Genomic DNA, 18,685 nt, shown 5'->3' with positions numbered 1-18,685 from the left:
TTACTATGGCAGATTTAAACAAAGAGGCAAGGAATTTCTATCTCTAGATTGCCTTGCACATGGTTGGTATTCTATTAATATTTTATTTGCTGATGCACCCCAATTGGCTGTTGACTCTTTGCAGGGCTCCATTCACAGATAAATCACGGCTGATCTTTCCAGGCTCCTCAGCTCTTTTCCCTTGGGTTTCTCATTGTCATGGGTAACCCAGGGAGAAAGAAGCAGCTCAGAGGAGCCTCTCCTACATGGACGACTGGGGTATCCAAGGGAGGTCTTCGAGCTTGTTTTCTTCCTGCCTGACTTTTCTACGCTTTTTAATTTGGAGGACTCATCCACAGTCTTTTTATTTAGCATTTTGGGACTGAACAGCAACTCCCAGGCAGCCCTCAGCTCTGGAAATTAGGCAGAAATAAAGATGGGGGGTTATTGATTTTGGGGAAGTCAGTGATTTCAGGGCTCCGGGAGGGTACCCTACTTCCGAAACCACTGCCCCTGTCTGCTGGATCTTAGCATCATTCCCTAAGCTTTAGGCTTAGATCTCTACTTTAGATATACTCTTCATCACCTCTCCCATTTCGTATTATTTACACCTATGTGTTGGGGCTTGGGCAAGTTTTAACAACAAAAAAAACTTATAGAAGGGAAACTGCAGGGTTTATGCAACTTGTAGGGAAGGAGAGAGTGAATTTGGTGAAATCTAAAGTCACTAAATGTCACTCACTGGGGAGACACTGAGTCCTGCAGACAGATCCTTCAACATCTACCAGCAGTTAAGAACATGGTCCTAAAGCCAAACTGGCTGAATTCAAGTGTTGACTCTCTTACCTACTGGCTGTGTGACCTTGGGCAGGTTAGCTAACTTCTCTGAGCCTTAGTTTACTCCTGTGTAAATTAGTGATGGTAATAATTCCTACCTTATAGGGTTGCTGTGAGGATTAAATGAAGCAATATATGTAGAAAACTAAGAATGGTACATGACACAAAGTAAAGCACTCACTAAAATGAACTACTATTAATATTTGGTTCTAAAGTTCTGTCCTACCTGGTTTATCAAACTCTCTCAAGTAAATCCTCTGGGATTTAGCATTAGAGATGTCAGCTGTCAGAAAGTTAGGGCTGGGAGGAACCTTAGAGATGATCTAAACCAAACGCCTCTTTTGAGGATGAGGAAAGGTAGGTCCAAAGTCACAGAGTGAGTCACTGAGGCATCAGAAAACAGTGTCCAGCCTGTTGCCCAGAACACATTTCTTCTCTCAAAGCTGCTCATCATTGGCCCGGAGGATGGATGGATCCAGGCGTGACTTCATATCTCCCTGTCAAGCCATGTCCCCTTGAACAGCAGCACAGTTTCTATAGGAGTCCCTCAGGTGACAAAGCAGGTTGTGTTCAAAGACCAGTGAGGTGGAGAAACTGCCCCAGCCACTAATCTCCTGGTTGGACTCGGTCAGGGGAGCTCAGCGGAGTCTGAGAGTCCTGGAGACCTGGGAAGAAAGGGGAGGCCTTGAGGGAATTCGATATGGAAGGAGGAACATGAAAATTCTCAAAGATGCAGATCAATGTTTTATTTTTTACGTCAAGGACTTGGGTAAATTTTTGTTGTGATGGTTCCTGCATTGCCGAGGCATGTTCTTAAGAAGAGCGATGCTCCCCAGCTAGTGTTTCCTTGTTGAAGGCCTCAGACATATTTAGAACAACACTGGGGAAAACAGACTCCCTTTAAAAAAAGTGTAGGGGCCGGCCCCATGGCCTAGTGGTTGGGTTTGGCACACTCTGCTTCGGCAGCCCGGGTTCATGGGTTCGGATCCCGGGCACAGACATACACTACTCATCAACCATGCTGTGGTGGTGCCCACATACAAAATGGAGGACAATTGACACAGATGTTAGCTCAGGGTGAATCTTCCTCAGCAAAAAAAAAAAAAAAAAAAAGTGTAAAAATAGTACAACCCAATCTTGGAGAAGGTTTCTTTTTTGGAGAAGAGGACTTTACTCATAATCCTGTCAGATGAGCATATTCCAGTCTTTTTCTATAAAGACAAAATTTTATAAAATAAAAATTACAGAGCTAGACATTTTTAAGAAAACTCAAGTGCTGCTCTTGGTTCAGTCAAAGACTTGCTGACTATCCTCAGGGAAGTCAGTCTGGCTTCGTTTTTGGGAGGAGAGTGTTGCATCCTACGAATGTGATCATTGGAGTCTGTTTCTGTTATGGAGAGTGGTAGAAACCAGACTTTAAGCCTGAATCCTGCTTCCCTGTTTGCTGGATGACCTTGAGAAAGTGTCTTAACCTTTCCGGCTTTGTTTTCTAGCTTTTGTAAGAGAGATTACCGTCACACGGTGACAGCATCAGCTTGTTTAACATGTACTGTGTTCAGCCTTGACACGGGCAAAAGCGTTCCAGGGACTCAGGGTGAAATCTCCTCTATGGGGTCTTTGATTGGAATTTGGTTGACTTATTTATACAATTTACAATCGTGGATTGATTGAGACTCTTTGCTAACTATTTTTCTTTATGCTGGTTCCCCAGGTCCTGTCCTCTCTGTGGTGACAGGGGTCATTTACCAGATCATTTTGTCCTCCTATTTTCATTAACTAAGTCACTCAAGCCCACCTAGATCCCAGGAGACCCTGCATAGATGAGGAGGGTGGTAGGAGAGTGAATGGTCCCAGCATAGGGGTGTTCACAGCTGAAGAGAGCCAAGAGTGTGAAACTCCACTCTTCTGCCCTGAGTCATCTTATTAGCTGCTTCGTTTCAAGGAAGGAAGGTTAATTTTGGGTCCCCCTTGGAACATTCAGGGGACTCTTGCCAAATCCAGGATAGCCTTGAGCTATAACCCCATGAGGCCCCTGGATGTGTCTGTGTGTCTGCTTTGGACCAGACCCAAGGCGCTGCCCTGTGCCCTATTCATGGTGAGGGTGAGGGTGGGGGTCAGTGTTTATCTTGGTGGGCCTCCCTGGAGCTGGACACTGCTGCTTTGTTGGCTCAGGCTGAAGTATGCCTCTTCTTTTTTAATTGGCCGGAGACTCTCCCCCGGGCACTTGGCCTACCAATGATTTTGGCCTCTTCTGCTCAGGCCCTCTGGGATCATAAGGAGAGCGCTATTTCCCCCTGCCTGCCCAAACCAGCAGCAGCCAGTTACGAACTGGCATTCATGGCTGCGAACGGTATCACGCCAAAGGACTAGCTGGTGAACTGGAGGTTCACTTCTCTCCCTAGTGGGACTGAAGCTCCCTGAGTAGGTGGACCTGTTAGAATTTGTACAGCGTGTGCCAAACAACACCAGGGGTAGGAACTAGGCAACGTGCTTGCTGGCTAGCTCAGGCTGGTGAAGCATAGCGGGTGCAAGCAGGCATGCGGGAGTCAGACTGGGTTCAAATTCCGACTCCACTACCATCTGGATGTGTTAACTTAGGCAAATGTGTTTTGGTTTCCTAATCTGTAAAATGGGTATATTTGGGGGTTTTTGACGATATTGTATTGAAGATTCAAAGAGCTAACACATTAGATTGAAAGACATGTAATTGCTGATATTTTAACTATTTTGAACCTATAAACATAACAAAGATTAGCAGAGTGCTTTAAAAACACGACCCAACTGTCTAATATGCTGTCTATAAGAAACTCGCTTCAGTGCTCACTTGGGCAGCACATATACTAAAATTGGAACAATACAGAGAAGATTAGCATGGCCCTTGAGCAAGGACGACACACAAATTAGTGAAGTGCTCCATAGTTTTCACCCCTCCTGCCCCCACCCCCTATGAGATGAGTGACACCCAAGACCCTGCCAGTGTCCCTGTGGTTGCCACCCAGGTGAAGATGGGGGCTGGAGCTGTCAAGGCATGGGCAGGGGGTCTCTCCGTTCCCGCCAGCACCAGGAGCTCCAGGCCTCCCTCAGCCTTCTGGAGCACAGTTTCCTCCAGGAATTCCTCTCCAAAGCTCCCTGTTTCCAGATTTTGCATAGGTATCTCCTGCCGTGGTGCTGGTCTACTTCCAGCGCGCCAACCTGAAGCTCAGTAACTATATCCACAGCAACCTGTTCTTGGTACTGTACCTTGCAAATGACATGGAGGAGGGCCTGGAGGACTCCAAATGTGTGATTTTCCCGTGGTCCCTGGGCAAAGATTGGTGTCATTGCATGTCAGACTTCCTGCACCACAGGGACAAGCTGTGGGCATGGATGGACTTCCAGGCTGTTGTGAACCGCCAGTGCTGGGAGGAGGTCATGGCCAAGGAGCTGTCCCACTGAGCCTGGACTTGGGAGCAGTGCCCCCACCATGGCAGAGCTCAGAAGAGCAGTCCAAAGGCCCAGGTTCTCCTCCCCCAAGGCCTTGGCCTCTCACCACCCCACTGTTCCCTCTCTGCCTTGCTCCCTCACCGCAGCCGCTGCTGCCACCACCCCCACCCCTTGCCCTTCCCCAGACCCTGAGTGGCATTACTCTCCCTCCTAAGCCTGTCTCTCAGTGCCTGAAGACCCCTAGAGTGGGGGCTTCCTCATCATCCTGCCCCTGCAGCTGCAACTGGAGCCAGGCACCTACACCCTCCACATTTTCCCAAAGCCTTCACAGTGCTCTGGGCACTGACACTCGCTTGCAGGCTGAAGGGCAGCCTGCTGGCTTGCCCACTGACCCAATGCTCTACTGGCTGTGGCCCCCCTGGCCTCCTGTCATACAGGCCTCAGGCTGGCAGTACTGCCCATGCCTCCTCCCCCTTCTCCCAACCTGCAAGTTGTCCCCACTCAGACCAGGGCTCCCTCTAATGAACTTGTGTCCACAGGACACCAGCTGTGAAAAAAAAAAAAGAAAGTCACTTCAAATATAATGATACAGACATGTTGAAAGAAAAAGGATGAAGAAAGGTATATTATGCAAATATTAACCAATAGAGAGTAAGAGTGGCTATAATAATAGATGTGAAAATTCTCAACAAAATATTAGCAAATAGACTATAACAATAAGAATTGTACACTACAGCTAAGTAGGATTTATTTCAGATATGCAAGGGCGGTTCAATATGAAAAATCAGATGATCGTATTAATTGATGCAGAAAAAGAATTTCACAAAATCCAACACCCACTCATGATAAAAACTCTCAGGAGGTAGGAATAGAGGGGAATTACCTGAACTCTGTAAGAGCATCTAAAAAAATTTACAGCTAACAGCATACTTAATGATGAAATACTGAAGACTTTCTCCTTAAGACTGGGATCAAGGCAAGGATGTCTGCTTGTGACACTCTTATTCAACATAGTACTGGAAGTCTAGCCATTGCAAAAAAAGAAATAAAGGTATACAGATTGGAAAGGAAGAAGTAAAACTAAATTTGAAGTTGACATGACTGCCTACATACACAATCTCAAAAATCTACACAAGAACCCCTCCTAGAACCAATAAACGGGTCCAGCAAAGTCACAGGATACAAGCTCAACAAGCTCATAGGGTACAAAAATCAGTTGTAGCTTTGTATACTAGCAATGAACATGCAGACACCAAAATTAAAAACACAATGCCATTTATCACTCAAAAATATTTGTGTAAATTTAGTAAAACATGCACAGAACTTGTATGCTGAAAATTTTAAAACCTGAGGAAAGAAATCAAAAGAAGAGCTAAATAAATGGAGAGACATACTATGTTCGTGGATTGGAAGGTTCAATATAGCAAAGATGCCAATTCTCCCCAAATTAATACACAGGTTTAACACAATTCCTATTGAAATCTTAGCAAAAAATTCTTTTTGTGAAAATAGGCCAAATTATTTTAAAATTTAGTTGGACAGGTCAAGGAACTATAATAACTAGAACAATTTTGAAAAGGAACAATAAAGAGTGAGGAATCAGTCTACCCTATTTGAAGACTTGTATTGCTACAGTAATCAAGACTGTGTGGTTCTTTAGATAAAAAGAATAGACACATAGATCAAAGGAAGACAACGGAGAATCCAGAAATAGACCTACATAATTATGCCTCTGTGTGGCTTTATTCTGCAAAACAGCTCTAGACTCAGAGTCAGGAGGCCCAAGTTTAGGTCCCAAGACTACTATTCACTTGCTATGTGGCCGTGGACAAGTGACTTGTTCCATTCTAAAAGTCTTTGATTCTCTGGGTCTAAATCACTTACCTTTTCCCATCTCAGTTTCCACTTCTATTTAATGGGGAAACCCTGGCCTCTCTTCCTTGCAACTCTCTGTTTGACAAGGGATGACAAAATGCCTTCCTTTTCTTTTGCATGAAGAATTCTACAAGCTAAAAGAGTGACTACATTGATTGATGTTAATAATAGACCTCAACATCATGAGAACTCAACTGTGTGCACTCAAAGTCAAATTTCAAGAGCTTTAGTATAATTTATTTGTTTGTAATTTGGTTTCTTTTTTCCCGACTAACACCGTCAGTTCTTCATTTGGACTCCTTAAGGGGCATGAGGAGTGGGGCTCATTTTTGGGGAGCTGTTTTTAGAGTTCTCTAAGGCCCAAAGTTCTGGCTATGTGATCTTCTGAGAATGTCTCTGAATAAGAGATTTTATAGTAATTTAAGAAATGTTCAAAGATAGACGCTTTGTTTCCCAATAGAACACTTCTGCTTGTGTGGGCAGAAAGATCTTGAAATGATTCAACCAACAACCAACCACCCGAAGAGGATTATACGTAAATTCATGTTGTGTGGATACTGGGAGCTTTGAAAGCCATATACGTGGAACACAGATGCACAGATACACATGCGTGCACACACTCACTCACACACACACACGCGCACACACATACAGACTAACAGCACTCTTAGCACCAATGCCACCTTATTTGATTACTACCATAACTTCTCATGGTTAAAAGCAAGCAAGAAAATTTAAAATATATAGATGTCGATAACACCCAGACTTGAACTGGGCCACAAGAACTTTTCCCTCTCAAGCTAGTGAGGCAGTTCAGCTAGTGGTTAGAAGTACAAATTCTAAAGGCAGATTGCCTGGATTGAAATCACAACCTCACCATTTATTAAATGTGATGGTGGACATATTGTTTAACTGCTTCGTGCCTTGGTTTTCTCTTCAGGATAATTAGAAGAATACCTATCTCATAGGACTGCTGTGAAGATTTGAAGAAATAATTTATGCTGAGCTTTTATGCATGAAATACATTTAGAACAGAGTAAATCAGAAATAATTGTGTTCTTTCATCTAATGTACCAATGGACTGAGACACTCAGGGGCCCTCTGCCTTAAAGTAATTTCTCCATATATCGGTCATGGTGCTGTTGCCACAATACTCTTACCATTATTCATTTCTTTATTTGAGGCACTAAAATACAAATATGTTTCGAGGAGAGTCAGCAGAGTGATTTATAAAGTAGTTTATTAGACTGAGAGGCAGTTTGAAGACCTGGGTGAGGGGCCTGGGTCTAATCCCAGGGCCCCTGTTGACAAGGTATATAATTGTGGACAAGTCAACTGGTGTCCCTGAACCTCATTCTTATCTGTGCACAGAGGAGGCTGAACTGTATGATGGCTGGTGTCCTTCCAGATCTAATATCTGAAGAGACAAGATGCTGCATAAATGAAGAGACTGCTTTTATTGACGTAAATACTATGGAAGCTTAATAATAGTATTTATTGAACACTTCTTCTGTAGCAGCCACTTTTCTAAGCACTTTGATCTAGTCAACCCTTGCAGCCATCCTATGAAGAAGGCTTTATCATTATCCCCATTTTATAGAGCTGGAAACTGAAGCAGAGAGAGGCTAAGTGATTTGCTGAAGGTCACGTGGCTGTTAAATGGCAGAGCTAGGATTTGTATCCAGATGATGTAGAGTACACACACCAGGCATTCTGTTCAGCACCAGATGGTGTAGGCAAATAGTAACTAAAGAGGGACTGTGTTCTATTCATCTTGTTTCCCCGACAGACCAGTAAGAGTACCTGGAGCTTCCTATAGGTCCTCAATAAACATTTATCATTCTTGTTATTGTTGATGATGACACAAATTTGTTGGATTAAGTTGATTTCAGCCTCCTGGCCATATTTCGGAAGCTGACCACATTCAGCTCATTTTCTGTTGTTAATGTTATCCACATAAGGTGAAAGTTCCGGTTGGGGGCACAGGAGGCCTCCTGACAGGGTAGAAAGTGGGAAGATATACAGCAAGGAGAAGACAATGAAGCTGCCAGGTTCGGGCTGTTCTCGTCTCTTCTCCTCCTGCTGCTGTGTTCATTTCACGTCTGGTAAAGTGGTCTTACTATGTTCCTATGAGGCGAGTTGCACTCTCTGATGTCCCTCAAAGGTACCCTAGACGGGGTAGAAGGAAAAGGAGGCAAGTCACTGCCTGGACCAGGAATACTGACAAAGGCTTGCTCTTTCCTGTGTGCCCAGTAGCCTCTTTGTAAGCTTAGGAACAAGTGTGGCCACAATGACCACAAAATGGCACCACTGGTCAGCTTGCTTTGCCAGCCTCTGTAAGTTCGGTGCCAATTATCAGACTCTCCCTAGCGATGTTGAGAGCTCACGCCTTATTTCCAGAAATGACCGTGGTAGATTAGCAATATTGCTTTGTTTTGAGGTTTTAAAAAATTTTGTTTTATTTAGTTTTAATATTTAGTTTTAATATTTAGTTAATATTTAATTTTAATTTAATATTTATTTTCAGTTCTATATATTATAATCTTTAGAGGTTTTCCCAGCTGTCCTAGGAAAAGAGCTCTGATCTTGCAGCCAGTAGCCCTGGATGTTCTAGTCTTAGTTTCGCTTTTAACTGACCATGATACTGTTAATGACACTCTGACCTGTGCTGTCTTATGACCCAGGTTTCTGGAGGGGATGGAGGAAATGCCTGATGCACAGGTCATATTGCTTGGGTCAGACTGGGGACAGGAGAGATGTTGAATTCTAAGACCTCCACCTCATCAATTCTGGCCCTAATGCAGTTACGTACCCAATCCGGCAATTAATAATGAGTATTTAGGGTACACACACTAAGCATTAATGGGCTAATGGGGAGATCGTTTTGTGGGTGCCCTTTCATCTGTCGGTGCAATCAGAGAAGTGAGACATGATGTAGGTGAGCATCTGGTGTTTTCACTCACAGCTTTTTGAAACTGCAACCCAATCTTCTGAAAGTTTCCAGGCTGACTCACTACAAAGGTGATTGTTTTGGAAAGTTTGAATGAGATTGATTCGCGACTGTAGTGTTATGCAAGTGAAGGATGGAGGCAGTTGAAAGAACCTTTGTATTGGATAGGTTCTAAGTGACTTTGACCAATAGGAATAGTTGAGCAAGGGTTCAGAGTGAAACAAGTGAGACACGTATTTCTCCAGGCAAGTGCCGGCACACACAAATGGGCACCATCTTTTGTTCTGTTCAGTGTGTGACTTCTTCTTTGTGTCTCCTTTCCCTTCGTTTGCACAGATACCTGTACCACTCAGTGCCAGGAGTATGCTAATCAAAGCTGGCATGTGTATAGTGCTTACCATTTGTCAGATGCTTCTGAGTATTTTACATGTCACCTCATTTAGCCTCACGGAAGCCATGTGAGGTAGACATAATTGTTATACTTTATCGATAAGGCAACTGAGGCACAAAGAGGTGAAGTATCTCACCCGAGACAAATAAGTAGTTTGCCCAAGATTTGAACTGAGGCAATGCCTGGTTTTAGAGCCTAAGCTTTTAACCACAACACTCCACTGGCTCTATAAAATCTACAAGGGTATTGATTTTAAGCTCTGTTAGTTGAAAAGCATTTATATACTCTCTCTATTAAAAATCTGAGCTGTGTGTGGGTTATGAATCTGTCTGTAAGAAAGACTCTGCTGTGACTCACGGAGGAGGGGTGTCCAGGGTGCATCACTAGACATGATAATCCCAAAGCTGTCCTGGGTTGAACTGAGTTGTTACAGTGGTGGCCAGAACACTGGCTGGAGAAGGTTCAGGAAAGTACAGAGCAGTGGTAAGGTAACCTGAGAGTGCTTAGCTCCCAGTGTGTCCCTCAGAACCTGATGAGTGTAGCTTGGCTGGTTCTGGCTGTGACGCTAGCTCTGGCTCTTTTTTTTTTTTTTTTTTTTTGGTGAGGAAGATTGGCCCTGAGCTAACATCTGTTGCCAATCCTCCTCTTTTTTGCTCGAGGAAGATTGTCCCTGGGTTAACATCTGTGCCAGTCTTCTTCCACTTTGTATGTGAGACGCTGCCACAGCCTGGCTTGATGAGTGGTGTGTATGTCTGTGCCCGAAATCTGAACCTGTGAACCCCGGGCCACTGAAGCCGAGGACGCAAACTTAACTACCATGTCCTGTCAGACTCTTGTCAATGAGTGAGTATCTCGTGGCTTTGTCTCCACTGATGATGAAGTCCCAGGCCCATGTGATCCTGTCCCAATATTCTGCCAGGAAATTGCCCACACTTTTGTTGTGTGACCCGAGTTGCTTAATTCAGTCTGGTTGGCTGGACTTTGTTCCAGTAACCAGTGTTGGCTTTGTGTATTGTTCTGTGCATCTCTTCCAGCTGGTGTCAGGGCTGCGCTATGGGTTGGGACCAGGGCTCAGGTGCCAGTTGCAATGTGACCAACTGCTGCAAGGATAGCCAATGGCAGGACAGCAACACACTCTGCTGTGTAGCCGAAATCATAGTGACTGATATTAATTCATGTGGGTGTCTATTGTGTGTGGTGACAGCTAATACTTGTAGCGCTTTCAAAGTGCCTGTCACTGTTTAGCCCTCACCGTGACCAAATTGATGGGTGCAGTTATTGAACCCATTTTACAATTGAAGAAGCATAGGCACAGAGAGGGCAAATAATTTGCTCCAGGTCATTCAGTAAACAAATGGAGGAATTAGGATTTGAACCTAGACGGTTAAGGCCCAGCATCTGTGCTCTTGGCCACCCGTGCCTCCTCTCCTCTGCTAGAATTTATAGGGGATAAACATGGGACTTCCCTCAAAGACTGTCTCATTGGTGTCAATTATTTAGGTTTTTGGTAGTCTTTGGGTTTACTTGAAGTTGATGGTCTTCTGGAAAATGTAAAGTGTCGTTTATAAGTAATGCTTCAATGTTTTGTCTCAAGTTCATTTTTCAAAGAGCTTTTCAAGAACACAGAAGACAACGCTGAGCCATTAGGGACTAAAATCATTTAGTCCCATGTGATCATTTGTGGTATCAAAATGGCCATTGTATATTGAGCACATCCTGTGAGCTGGGCACTTTCTTTTTTTTTAAAGATTTTATTTTTTTAAAAATTTTTCCTTCTTTTCCCCAAAGCCCCCCAATACATAGTTGCGTATTTTAGTTGTGGGTCCCTCTAGTTGTGCCATGTGGGATGCCACCTCACTGTGGCCTGATGAGCGGTGCCATGTCTGCGCCCAGAATCTGAACCAGTGAAACCCTGGGCCACAGCAGCGGAGCACGCGAACTTAACCACTCGGCCACGGGGCCGGCCCCCAGGCATTTTCTAAACACCTTCCATGTGTTTCTTCACTTTATGCTCATAACTCCTCTCTGGGTGTGGACTATAATTAACCCCATTTTATAGAAGAGGAAGTTGAGGTTCGGGGCTGTTATATAACCAGCTCGCAGTCACACTGCTAGTAAGTGGTGGGGCTGGCATAGGAACCGAGGCAGTCTGGCTCCAGAGTTCATGTTCTTAATTAACCACCACTCCAGCGTCGAAAGACAGTTGGACTTGGGGTTAGGACACTCATGCCGGCTCTGCCAGAATGTCAACATGAGTAATGCTGGCCAAGTCTTACCATTTCTCTGCTTCTCATTCATTCATTCAACAACTATTTATAGCATACCTACCATGAGCCAGGCATTGTTAGCTCTGGGCACATACTGGTTGATAAGACAGACTTGGTCGTGCTCGTATAGTTTACAGTGGAATTGTCAGTTTCGTCATCTATAAAAGAGGAGAACTAAAATATATTAAAAACATTTCTTTGGCTCAGCCCAGTGGTGTAGTAGTTAAGTTCACGTGCTCTGCTTTGGTGGCCCGGGTTTGAGGGTTTGGATCCCAAATTTAGACATACACACCGCTGCTCATCAGGCTGTGCTGTGGCGGCATCTCACATACAAAACAGAGGAAGACTGGCGCAAATGTTACGTCAGGGACAATCTTCCTCAAGCAAAAAGATGAAGATTGGCAACAGATGTTAGCTCAGGGCCAATCTTCCTCACCGAAAAACAAAACAAAAAACAAATTTCTCATCCTTTTGAAAGCCCATGTCTCTTTTTATAAACACAAAACATTACGCCTTCCCTAATGTTCTTTGAAATTTTTAAGTGAGTGAAATGCCATGACTAAAAATAAATTAAAGCAATTATAATAGTGAGTAATTTTTGTTTAAATCACACAGGCCCTCGTTCCTACCCCTAGGGGGATTCCGATACACTGCCCCCATAAGACCGGGTATTCTTTCGGTTAAGAATCATTGGGATGGTATTCTCACTCTAACAACAAAGGGATCTACAGTTAAATTTTAATTGCTTTAAAACACTGGGGTTGCGTCTATTTAATTTGTGTTCATTCTTTCACCAGGTTTTAGCTCTTGGGTTTGTATGGCAAACAAAACTTTACTCATTCCTTTTACTGAAAACCTCTTTCCCCCACCAGGGCATTGTTGTGAGTCACGAGCTCTCTCATCCTCTGACATTTTCCCGTCCTGTTTATGGAGGAACACCGAGGGACTTGTCCGTGTGTCTGGCACAGCAGGCCCACAGGCTCCTCCTCATTTGGTGGCTTTATGAGTTACCTGAGCTTTTGGCTCTAGGAAAGGTCTGGGCTGTTTTTACTTTGAGATTTGCATGGGGAATGATGCTTCACAGACCTCTTAGGAACACCAACTGGCGTATAAGTGCTCCCTGAAGACGGGGCTCTGGAAGGACTGGCTTCTCCAACACAGTGCCTTGAACTTGGTTATGCGTTACCCTCATGTCCTCTAAATGCTTCAGGGACTCATTTAGAAACTCTCAGCAATGGTGTCACCGTGCAGAGTAAATGAGCACGACGTACCTGCTGGTTGTGCTGAAGGAGTAGAGAGCAGGATTCTCTAAATTTTTTTTATTTTGACAAGAACACTTAACATGAGATCTATCTTTTTAACAAATTTGAATGCACAATGCGTTATTGTTGACTGTAGGCGCGGTGTCGGACGGCAGATCTCTAGAGCATAATCATCTTCCCTAACTGCAACTTTTTGCCTGTTGATTAATAGCTCCCCACTTCCCTTTTCTCCCAGCCCCTGGTAACCACCATCCCAGTCTTTGATTTTATGAATCTGACTATTTTAAATACCTCATATAAGTGGAATCCTGCGGTACTTATCTTTCTGTGTCTGGTTTATTTCACTTAGGATAATGTCTAATTATTATTGGAAGAATTTATTTTCTTGGGTTTTGAAAGGAGTGATAGGTGTTGTGAAAAAATGTAATTTAATTCAACAAATGTTGGTGCAGGCGCTATGCTTAGTGGCAGGCATATAGAGATGAATAAGACCAGTGTCTAGCGACATCCTGGCAAATGTTTAACAATGGGCTCTGTGGGGGCAGGGGGAACCCTGATTTGTGGCATTTGCTGATTTCCATAGTGTAAGAATACTCTTACCGTGGTTGATTTCAAGCTACCAACATGGTGTCAACCTGCTTGCAGAAGTCTTGAAAATTTTCTAGTCAGCTCTCATAGCCTATGCAAGCTGGTCCTGTACTCTACTGCCAATGTCTGCTTTCAAAAAGTTGTCAGTTTAAACTAGGACATAGATAAATTGCAATGCAGTATGATAAGGGCAGAGATAGAAGGATGTACAAGGGGGCAAGGTGTCATGGAGGACAGTGATTCAGTTCCATGGTGGGCACATCCACATGGGGAGCTGCAGGGAGAGTAAAGATGTGTAAGGAAAGCCTGTAGGTAGGTGGAGACAGGGACTTTCAGAGCATCCCCATTGTCTTCAGCTCAAGGAGAGACACCTTGGCCTGACTTTAAGGTCCCTTGCAGTCTAGCCTCACCTTACCTGGCTAACCTTTTCTCCCACACTAACCGACACCAACTCTCCACTCTGGCCAGTCCAGCCCAGTCTTGGGAACATATTCTTGCCTTGGCTCACACCACTCTCCCCATTTGGAAAGCACTTTCCCCTCATCTGCATTTCTCTGCTTTCCTCATCCTCTTCAGGAACTCTTCCAAGTCACAGAAAGCACGAACACTGATAAAGTGGATTACATCAAAGTTAAGAATTTGTGTTCATCAAAAGTCATTGTTAAGAAAGTGAAAGGCAAACAGCAGAGTCAGAAAAAAATATTTGCAGCACTTATAACCAACAAAGGGCTTGCATTCAGAACATATAAAGAACCCTCGCAAATCACTAAGAAAAAGGCAAAAGGGGGAAAGAGGCTTGAACGAGAACATCACAAGAGTGGATATCCAAGTGGTATATATGAAAAAATGCTTATCTTCACTAGTCATTGGGGAAATGAAAATTAGATACTACTATTCACTCACCAAAATGGCTAAAATTAAATAGACTTGCACTACCAAGTTTGTCGAGGATTGGGAGCAGTGGAAAATAGCATACATTGCTGTTGAGAGTGGAAATGGACGCAATCATTTCGGAAGTATTTGGTAAAATTGGACACATACATACTCTATGTCTCAGCAATTATTGTCTTAGATATACAGCTCCTTCCCCCACCAAAATACATACATATGCTCACCTAAAGTTACGTACTGGAGTGTTCATAGCAGCATCAGTAGTAATGACTCCAAATTGGAAACATCCAGACGTTCCTCAATAGTAGAAAATAAGTTATGGACCACTCATAAAGCAGAATCCTATGCGGCTATGAAAAAGAATGAAGTGTTACTCTATATAACAACATGGATGAATCTCACAAATCTAGTGTTTAATGAGGTGGGCCAGACACAAAAGAATACAGATGGAATTATTCCATTTATGTAAAGTTCAAAAGCAGGGAAAACTATCTATGGGGTTAGAAGTCAGTTTACTTGTTACCTTTGGGGAGGAGCAAAGCTGGTAGGGATTGGGAGGGTCGTGTGCAGACTCTGATGATGCTTTCCTCCTTGCCCTGAGCAGTGATGATGTGGGTATGTTCATTCTGTTATAATTCATTGAGCTATATGTGTATGGTTTGTGTACCTTTCTGTGTGTCTTGTATTTTCATTAACTGAAAAAACAAAGGAGCTTCTGAATGAAAGTGTTAGAAATAGACATGAGTGTATGTTTTTCTAGACCACTTTTGTGTTTTCTCTTTCATCGTTTCCTATCTTAATGGATTTAGTCATTAAACAAAGATATATGGAGAGTGACCATATGCCAGGAGCTATTTTAAATACTGAGGATAAAACAGGGAACAAAATAGAAAAAATTGCAGCTCTCATGGAACTCATATGGCGACAGAAAGGCAATTGAACAAACAGATACATAAAATGGCAAGTGGTGATAAATTCTCTGAGGTAACATTAGCGGGTAAAGGATGGAGAGTGATGGAGCTGGGGTAAGGATTTGGGCACTGATTTGAAGTTATTGTACAGAGGGTGGTGGAGGAGACTCTGTGATAAGGCAGCACCCGAATGAGGGGAGACAGAGTGAGCCTAGGAGGTACGTGGGGGAACAGCATTCCAGGCAGAGTCAACAGTGAGTGCAGAGGCCCTGGAATGGGGCCTCAGCTTCTCAAGCCAGAAACTTGGGCCTCCTTCTTGGCTTCTCTCTGTCTTCTTCACCCTCGTCTTCAAACCAAATCACCAATCCATATGATTCCATACCTAACATCCCTTAATTTTTCTACTTTTTCTCCATCTGCACAGTTGCTTACTAAGACAACAGTTTCTGAACTCTGCCTGCCCACTTCCCATCTTTTTGGTCCTCTGATGGGCCTCCCCTTTGTGCTCAGAATAGATGCCCCACAAGACTTCTGCTTTCCTCCGTAGTCTCATTTCTTGCTGCCTGTGCCTGGCACTCCATGCTGGAGTAGACACCAAAATGATTGCGTTTCCCCAGATTCCCCTGAGTCCTCTGTGTCTGGACCTTTCTACACGAGGGTGCTTCTCTTTCAGCATCCTCTCCCTCCCCACCTACCCATTTCAGACTGCTCATCCAACAGGGCTTAGCTTAGATGTTGTTTATTCTGGGAATTGTTTCCTGCCTCTTAAATGTCAGCCAGGTGTCCTTCTAAGGGGGCCTCCTTGCACCCTGTGTCACCCCATCATTGCTGTCTCACATCATTCTGTAATTGCTTTTTATTTTTCTGAACCTCTCAATAAACTCTAACACACAAGTGGGAGGTAACTGTTACTATTTTGTGTCCCAGTTCTTAGCTCAGTTCCTGACATTTAGAAATTGCACAATAAATATTAAACGAATGCATGTTGAGCTAGATCCCTGTGATATGAAAAGAGTCTGGAAGTATTTTTATTAATAATTAATAGAACTATTTTACAGTCAAAACGATATTCATTAACTGACAAAAGCCAGACCAGCCTTGTGTTTAAGTTCTGGTTCCTGGTACTTTTGTGTTCCATAATTTCTCAAACTCGTAAATAGGATCTTTCAAATTTTAATATTACCTTATTTCACTCAATCGTATGTAAAGTGTCAATTCATAGAACTTTGAATCTCTCTGTGAAAAAATTCAAATGTCAAGCTCTAAATATCATGCTCTGACTGCAGAACAATATCATTATTGTGACTTATTTCTAGAGTTGAGATGTAATTTCTAGAAAAAAAATTCTGAGTCAAACTTTATGAGTTTTGTCAAGTTTTTGGCATGCCAGGTGGACATTCTTTCCAATTTGTCACAGCCGCTTCATATGGAAATGAAAGCTTTTAACATGATGAGAGAGTGAGGGAGACAAGAGAGAAAAAGAAAGCTCTTCTTCCCCCGGGGTTTATGCCTCTGGTGAGAAGTGGCACCACATCCTCACTAGGTGTGAGGCATGGAGCAGGGTCTTAAAATGGGGATGGGGTACCAGCCCCATGGCCGAGTGGTTAAGTTCGCACGCTCCTCTTCGGCAGCCCAGGGCTTCCCGGGTTCCGATGCTGGGCGCGGACATGGCACCGCTCATCAAGCCACGCTGAGGTGGCGTCCCACATGCCACAACTAGAAGGACCCACAACTAAAATATACAACTATGTACCAGGGGGCTTTGGGGAGAAAAAGGAAAACTAAAATCTTTTAAAAGAAAGAAAGAAAGACAACCTTATTTATTTTTTATTTTTTATTTTTTTAGTTTTTGGTGTACAGATCTTTCACTCCTTTGGTTAAGTTTATTCCTAGGTCTTTTATTCTTTTTTATTATTATTATTATTGAGTTAATGATAGGTTATAATCTTGTGAAATTTCAGTTGTACATTATTGTTTGTCAGTCGCATAGTAGGTGCACCCCTTCACCCTTTGTGCCCACCCCCCACCCCACCTATGCCCTGGTAGCCACTAATCTGTTCTCTTTGTCTACATTTTTAAATTCCTCATATGACTAAAGTCATACAGAGATTGTCCTTCTTTAACTGGCTTATTTCACTTAACATAATTCCCAAAAGAGAGATTAAATCTTATTTAATTCCAATACCAGTCATATAGGATTGTCAACAATAGATATCTGGAATGCAAGAATTTAGCTAGGAAAGCTTTATTGCTCATACAGTTTGCAAACTGGGGAGATGCAGCCTTGGAAAGAAATCAAAAGTACGCTCCGGGGAGGGTGTGAAAAAGCAGAGCTTTAAAAGGCAAAAACCGTGGACCGCAGGGGTTGTTTTGAAAGCCTTCTGATTTATTGGTTCCCCTATAGATACTGTGTTCTAAAATCAGCTATACAAGGCTCCTGGCCATCTGTCACGAAGGAACGCTCAGTTTCAGGCACAAGTTGGGGTTTTTCTGAGAACAGAGTATGTGACTGCACCTGGGTCCTGGCATGGCCACTTGACTCTGTTTTAAGGTCCTGGTTAGCCACACAGAATCCATTTTGTCTTTCTCTTTGAGGAGTCTTCTCTCTTTTTTTTAGTTGTACAGGATCAATACCATTATATCCCCATTTTACGGATGAGAAAATAAGGCTCAGAGAGGTTGAGTGATTTGCCCCAGGTTACACAGCAGGTCAGTGGTAGTGCTGAGCTATGAACCCATTCCCTCTGACTCAAAATGTGCAAGGCTCTTAATCCCTAGGCTCTACTGCCTCCCATACGGAAAAATAAATCAACCAACTCGTTCTAGAGCTAAATGCATCTTACTTTAGGCAATCTATTGCAGTGGACTATCCACGTCACCATTCACCCATTATGCTCCAGTCCTGGTTAAAGGGTAGGAGACAAGTGATGGCAGATTCTATGCAAATGTGAGCATCTGACCTATAGAAGACACTGAAATAATATCTTTTTCACCAAAGAGCACTAAAATAAGCTTCACCAAGCAAGAGTTCATAAAAGAAGATCTCTAAATTGTGGGTGGGGTGGATGAGCATTCTTTCTGAGCAAACAGAGTTCCTGCCCGCTGAGGAAGCTGTGATCCCAGAGAGAAGGAGAGGGAACAGCCGGCCCTCTTTCCCCAAAGGGCCGGCAGCCCCCTCTCTGGCCTCTGGGCTCAGTGCTCTGGCTGAGGGCGTGTTTGTTTGGCTGTGACTCTCTTCCTTCAGTTTCCCTCTCGCAGTGTCATATTTCATGAGCTCCGGGCCGGGGCGAGACTGCCATGGAGCTCCAGGC

The 18,685-nt window shown here is 43.5% G+C and overlaps 1 protein-coding gene, 1 non-coding gene and 1 pseudogene across 4 annotated transcripts in view; all 3 read left to right on the top strand.

The window, feature by feature from the left end:
• DDR2 (discoidin domain receptor tyrosine kinase 2) overlaps nt 1-18,685 on the top strand; it is a 153,084-nt gene that overhangs the window by 55,110 nt on the left and 79,289 nt on the right. The window lies entirely within an intron of this gene.
• On the top strand, nt 3,589-5,409 carry LOC106823686 (speedy protein C-like; annotated as a pseudogene).
• On the top strand, nt 3,633-3,739 carry LOC123280921 (U6 spliceosomal RNA). Its single transcript, XR_006520224.2, has one exon. It is a non-coding gene; the product is annotated as a U6 spliceosomal RNA (small nuclear RNA).

Source organism: Equus asinus, chromosome 25 (genome assembly GCF_041296235.1).
Source record: "Equus asinus isolate D_3611 breed Donkey chromosome 25, EquAss-T2T_v2, whole genome shotgun sequence".
Taxonomy (NCBI): domain Eukaryota; kingdom Metazoa; phylum Chordata; class Mammalia; order Perissodactyla; family Equidae; genus Equus; species Equus asinus.
This window is presented reverse-complemented; position numbering and strand designations above follow the sequence as displayed.